Here is a 6,919-nt window from a genome sequence, read left to right on the forward strand (position 1 = left end):
CTTTTTAAAATGTCTACAATTATTTTAAATGACATTTATTTTTCTAGCTCTTCCTCTTGTTTTTGTCAGTACCATATAGTAATGTTGATTATTTATGTTGGTTCATTTTTTATACTTCTGTTTTGTTAAAGTTGTAATTATTTTAACTATGTTTAATTGATTATCTACAGTTTTCTAAATATGTCATCATATCATCTGTAGTGATTGTTTTGTTCCCTCTATAATTTTTATTCTTTTAATTTCTCTTTTGGGGGGATCTTACTTCTATAGCTTCTATAACATGTCTAGTACAGTATTTAATAATAGAGGTGATAATAGATAAATTCTTCTTTCACTTTTGATCTTATTGGGAAGGCCTCAAATTTATCCCTATTATAGATCATTCTTACTCTTGGTTTTAGGTAAATATTACTCATCAGTTTAAGAAAGGGACCATTGATTTCTATGCTTTCTAATATTTTTAATAATTATGTGTTTTATTTTGTTAAAAACTATTTTTGCATCTATTGCCCTAATCATATGATTCTTATTTTATTAATATAGTCAAATATGCTGATAGTTTTCCAAATATTGAACAGACTGTCTATTCCTGGTCAAAATTTCACCTGGTGATAGTGTGTAATTTTTATGATAGATTCCTTTTTTTCTCCTTGGTATGGTTTTATTTAAACTTTTTGAACCAATCTTTATTAAAGAAATTGATAATTTTTGTTCTCCATTTTTGCTCTCCTTGCTTTAGGTATTGAAACTATATCTCAGAAAAGTAATTTTATAGTACTCTTCACCTATTTTTTCAAATATTAATTTTTCCTTTAATATTTGGTGGAAGCCAGTTATAAATCCATCGGCTCCTGGGTTTTTTTTTTTATTAAGAATCACACTTATGGCTTATTCAATTTCTTTTTTTGTGATTGGGTTAGTTAAGTATCCTTTTATCTATTCTGTTAATATAGACAGTTTATCCAATTTTCCAAATTATGACATTCGCTTGAATGAAGCACATTGAATTAATACAGACCTGTATTTATCTAAGACTATTCTATAGAAGGACAGTGAAATGGGTCCAGAAGAAGCAGGCTAAATGACATTTGGGAGACTGCAAAATGTCTTCAATTACCTTAATCTGATTCAAACAAAAATAAGTAATATTTTAATATCAGTATTTTCTCAGAAATACAAATACAGTAGAATTATAATCTCTCTAGATACAATATTATAGTCAATGCAAAGAGCTTATGGTGAAGAGATCAGGATATTTTCAACTTTTACCTATAGCTAATATATGGTTTAAGGGATATTTTGCAGGAAATTTATGATTGGGAAAGGAGAACTTAGTCTTACTAAATTTGTCCAAAATAAATGTTCTCTTTCTTGGCACTGCAGGAAAAGGCCCACTTAATTGTGTTTGTTTTCTCCAAAAGTCTATCATTCATATATTCTGATTTCATACCTAAATTTTATATTACATTTTGAAATTTGCAAAAGTATTTACAAATATCATTTCATTTGATTCTCATTATTACCCTGACGTGTAGTTGTTAATATTATTTCCTGACCTCTTTTACTAACTCCTATTTGTCAGTTGATGTTAACAATGAAATCATAGGACTAGTCAATTTCCCTACCCTTATTCCTATCATATCCTTCTCCTTATCATTGCAGATGAGAAAATTGAGTTTGAAAAAATTTAAATGATTTGCCCAGGACAAGTCATACAACTAGTATACATCTGAGGTTGATTCAAATTCAGGTATCTCTGACTCTAAGTCCAATATTCTATCCATTATGCTAAGTTGTGTCATTCATACTTTTCTATATCTAGTCAGTAGTTTCTCTCTGTCACTGTCTCTTTGTCTCTGTCTCTCTCTCCCAAACCCTTTTCTACCTTCCTTTTATATATTTTCTTCCCAAATTTGAATGTAAGTTCCTTGAAGGCATGAACTAGCTTTTTTGCTCCCATTTATTTATATAGCACTTAGCACTATTCCTGGAACTGACTAAATGCTTAATAAGTACTTGTGGACTAATTGACTGACTGATTTGTAAACCATACTTTCATCATGCAGAGTGGGAAGAATTAAGTTCATTGGGCCCATTGTAGTAGCTGCAGTAGGTGGAATAACGATTTTGTTTTTCTAAAGTATTCATAATTCAAGTTACTCTAGAATATTACCATGGGCTCCTGAAATCATCTTATTCAGTTGTTCACAGAAAATATTAAATACTTGAAAGGGGGTTTCAGGTGCCATATGCTATATATATTGACTTGGAACTAGATTTCCTAAATCAACATTTATTCTTAATATTCTCCAGAAGCTGATTCTGTTATACACTAAACAAGCTACTAGCTACCTGTCCCCTTTACTAGTGTTCATATATTTGTGTTAAGTTGTACAGCTCTCTAATTTTAAAATATTCATAACAATAACAAAGGACATGTTCTTTTTGTATTTAAAGATGATACTACTGACATGACATCTGCATAGTATAAACTTTTAGTAGTGATGTAATTTTACTAATAAATCCACTCTCATTCCCCCATTATCCTGATAAACAAGAGAATTCATGTGAGACAAGCTGGATATATTAAGGGATACAGTTTTTGTCTGCTGATTTAGACAAGGTACTGTGGGGTAAGAAATTGTTATTAATTCCTCTAAAAATATGCCTTAAAAGGAAGATAAATGCAATTTTCTTTGACTGTCAAGAGAATGGTTAAGTAAAATATGTGTGTCTATAGATATATTAGGTGGGAGTGTGTGGGTATGGGTATGTTGAGTCATTTATATTACCAACATATTATGGGGAAAGCATTGTCAATTTACCTTGGTGCTAATGTGACGAAGCAAGGTTATAAACTGAAGGTCTTTGAAGGAAACTTCTTTTCAAAAATGTATTTTTAGTTACATGTAGAAATAATTTTGGCATTTTTTCAAACATTTTAGAATTCAAATATTCTATCTTCCTTCCTTTCCTCTCTACTTAACGTGGTAAGTATTCTGATATAAGTTTTATCAGTGCTTTCATGCAATACATATTTCTTTATTGCCCATGCTGTGACAGAAGACACTTAAAATATACAATAAAAAACTTTTGAAAGAAATAAAGTGGAAGATGGCATGCTTTAATCTGCAGTCAGTCTTCAACAGTTCCTTCTTTGACTGTGCATTTTTCATTATGAGTCTCTCGTGGATATATTGGAAACTTGCTTTGCTGAGAATAGCTTAGTCTTTTGAAATGATCATCATATAATATTTCTGTAGCTATATATATTTTTCTTTCTGATTTTGCTCACTTTACTTTACATCAGTTTACATAAATCTTTCCAGAATTTTCTGAAAATCCCGTTTGTCATTAATTATAGCATAAGATTATTCAATTACTCCTATATGCCACAATTTATTCAAGTATTCTGAAAGTGATGGACATCCCTCAGTTTCCAATTCTTTGCCACTACAAAAATAACTGTTAAAATAGTTTGGTAGAAGTAGGACCTTTCCCCTTATCTCAGATCTCTTTGGGATATAGACCTAGTAGTAGTAATGCTGTATCAAAGAGTGTGCATAATTTTGCATCCTTTAGCACCTGGCTCAGAATTGCTCTCAAGAATGGTTATATCAGTTCATGGTTCCCCCAACAGTATTAGAATCTCAAATTTTCCACATCTCCTCAAACATTTATCATTTTCCTTTTTGATCACATCAACCAAACTGATAGGTGTCAGGTGGTATCTTAGAGATGATTTAATATTCATTTCTCTATTTAATAGTGATTTGGAACATTTTTTCATATGACTAACGAAAGTTTTAATTTATTTTTCTGAGGAATTCCTGTTCATATCCTTTGACCATTATGCAAATGGGGAACTCTTTGTATTCTTATAAATTTGACTCTTTATATAAATACATATATATGTATATATACATAATAATTCTCTGTACAACTGATGAATGGGACCTTTTCAGAAACACTATAAAATATTTTCCCCAGTTTTTTTTCATCTTCTAATTTTGGTTGCATTGGTCTTGTTTGTACAAACCCTTTACAATTTAATGTAATAAATTTTTTCCATTTAATTTTTCATAATATTCACTATATCATATTTTCCCCTTATCCATAAGTTTGACAGATAAATTTTTTCTATATTCCCTATTTTTGTTAATGGTATCAGCCTTTATTTCTAGATAATGTAACAATTTTTATTTCATCCTATTGTATAGAGTGAGAGGTTAGTGTATGTCTAGTTTCTGCTGTACTATATTCCCATTTTCCCAGAAGATTTTGTCACATAGTGAGTTTTTTCTTCAAAATCTTGGATCTTTACTGACTGCTAAAGTTATTATGGATATTAATTACCACGTGTGGATTACTTACATGATTCCATTGATTCATTCTTCTAAGTCTTAGCTAGTACCAGATTACTTTTTATGATTATCATTTTATCATCTAGTTTGACATCTGGTATGGAGTAGGTCTCCTTCCATAATATTGTTTCTTCTTTGATTCCCTGAATATTCTTGACATTTTGGTCTTGCAGATGAATTATGTTATTTTTCCTAGCTCTAGGGAAAAAAAAAATTGTGAGTAGTTTGATTGATAAGACACTGAATAAGTAAATTAATTTAAGTAGGATTTATTTTTATCTTATTGGTCCAGCATATCCATGACCAATTAGTATTTTTCCAATTGTTTATTTCTGACTTTAGGTGTATGATGAATTTATATGTAATTGTGTTCATATAATTTCTGGTTTTGTTTCCATATGCATACCACCAAGTATTTTATATTGTCTTGAGTTTTTTGAATCCAATTTCCTTTTCTAACTCTTGCAGTTGGAATTTGTTGATGTCAATTAGAAATACTGAGGATTAATATAAGTTTATTTTGTATCCTGTGACTTTGTTGAAATTGTTAATTTATTATCTCACATTAATTAATAAATGATGTTAATTTGTCCTAATTAATTATTAAAGATGTTAATATATTTGGTTGATTTTCTAGGAAAACCATCATATAATCTGCAAAGAGTGATAATTTTGCTTCCTCATTGCCTATTATAATTCCTTCAATTCATTTTTCTGTTCTCATTGCTATAGTTAGCATTTGTAATATAATAGTAAATAGTTGTGGGGATAATAAGCATTTTTGCTTCACTTCCAATCTTATTGGGAATGATTTTAGTTAATCCCATTATAGATCCTGATTGCTATTGGTTTTAGATAGGTACCATGTTATCCCTTTAAGGAAAGCTCTTTATTCCAGTGTTTTCTAATCATAATGAATGGGCATTGCATTTTGTCAAAAGCTTTTTCTGCATATATTGAAGCAATCAGAAGATTTCTACTGTTTTTCTTATTGATATGGTGAGTTACACTGATGTTTCCCTAATATTGAACCATCCCTGCATTACTGCTATAAAATTCACATGATCTTGGTGTATGATCCTTGTGATTGTGTTGTATTTAATCTCTTTGATAGTATTTTATTTAAATCTTTTTAATCAATGTCCATTAGGGAAATTGAGCTTTTTCTTCTTAGGGTTTGTCATTGGGAATATTTCTCTTTATATTTTAGTTCTTCCTTGTTTAAATATCAGTACCATATTTGTGTCATAAACAAAAGTTTACATAACATTTGAGTCAATCATTTTTTGAATGTTTAGTAAAATTCATTTGTGATTTGTGAATCCATCTGGCCCTGGTATATTTTTGTTAGGGAATTCTTTTATGGTTTATCCAACATCTTTGGGGTGGGATTGGGTTGTTTAAGTATTCTTTTGTTAATATGGGCAGCTTATATTCATGCAAATATTCAGCCATTACACTTAGATTATGAGATTTATTATCATATAGTTGGGCAAATTAACATAAGATAATTATTTTAATTTCTTCTTCATTGGTTGGAATTTTACCTTTTTCATTTTTGATACCATTAATTTAGTTTTCTTCTTTCTTTTTTGAAAGCTAATTAGATAATGGTTTATCCTTTTAATTTATTTTTTCATGAAACCATCACCTTGTATTATTCATTAGTCCAATGATTTTCTCATTTTCAATTTTATTGATTTCTCTCTTGATTTTCCATATTTCTAATTTTATTTTTAATTGGGAATTTTTAATTTGTTCTTTTTCTATTTTTTAGTTACATGCCCAATTCATTGATCTGATCATTTTCCATTTTATTAATGTAAACATTTAGAACTATAAATTTTCCTCTAATTACAACTTGAGGAATTCTGGGAAGATGGCAGCTTAGAGGGAACAAAACTTCAGACCTCCATACCCTTCCACACTGAGATTTTTTTTAAAAAAAGCATTTTGAGGGGAAAGAAAACCAAATTTAAAAACAAGACAGAGCTGAGGGACCCTCCTTCTGTACACCTCAAGAGGTACACCAAGAAAAAGGCCTGAATTACTGAAATTTTGGGTTTGAAAGTAAGGAAGAAGGGGAATCCCAGGACTCCTCCCCCACATGCTGTCCTGAGTCTCCAGCAGCTCCTGGAATCTTTGGGCAGGAAAACACACTGGTCCAGAGAAAGGATCTTGCTAGCACAGCTAAGCCAGGCTCAGGGTATTGAACACAGATGTAGGAAGGTGGCTAGAGTAGAAACACAGAGAGGCAACCCACACATAGTGAAAAATGTTCCATCTTCCAGGTATGTGACCCTGGGCAAGTCACTTGACCCCCATTGCCTACCCTTACCACTCTTCTTCTTTGGAGCCAATACACATTATTGACTCCAAGACAGAAAGTAGGGGTTTAAAAAATGTTCCATCTTACCCCCACATCCCCCTTCTCTCAAAGATTTTAGCCTCAGGGCATATCAACATCAAGCTCTACAGATCAACCCCTCCTGCCTTAATTCCATCAATGAGATAGATAAGAAGTCTCTATCAGGCAGGGAAACTCAAACATCCCT

The sequence above is a fragment of the Gracilinanus agilis genome, chromosome 3 (assembly GCF_016433145.1).
Source record: "Gracilinanus agilis isolate LMUSP501 chromosome 3, AgileGrace, whole genome shotgun sequence".
NCBI classification, from domain to species: Eukaryota; Metazoa; Chordata; class Mammalia; order Didelphimorphia; family Didelphidae; genus Gracilinanus; species Gracilinanus agilis.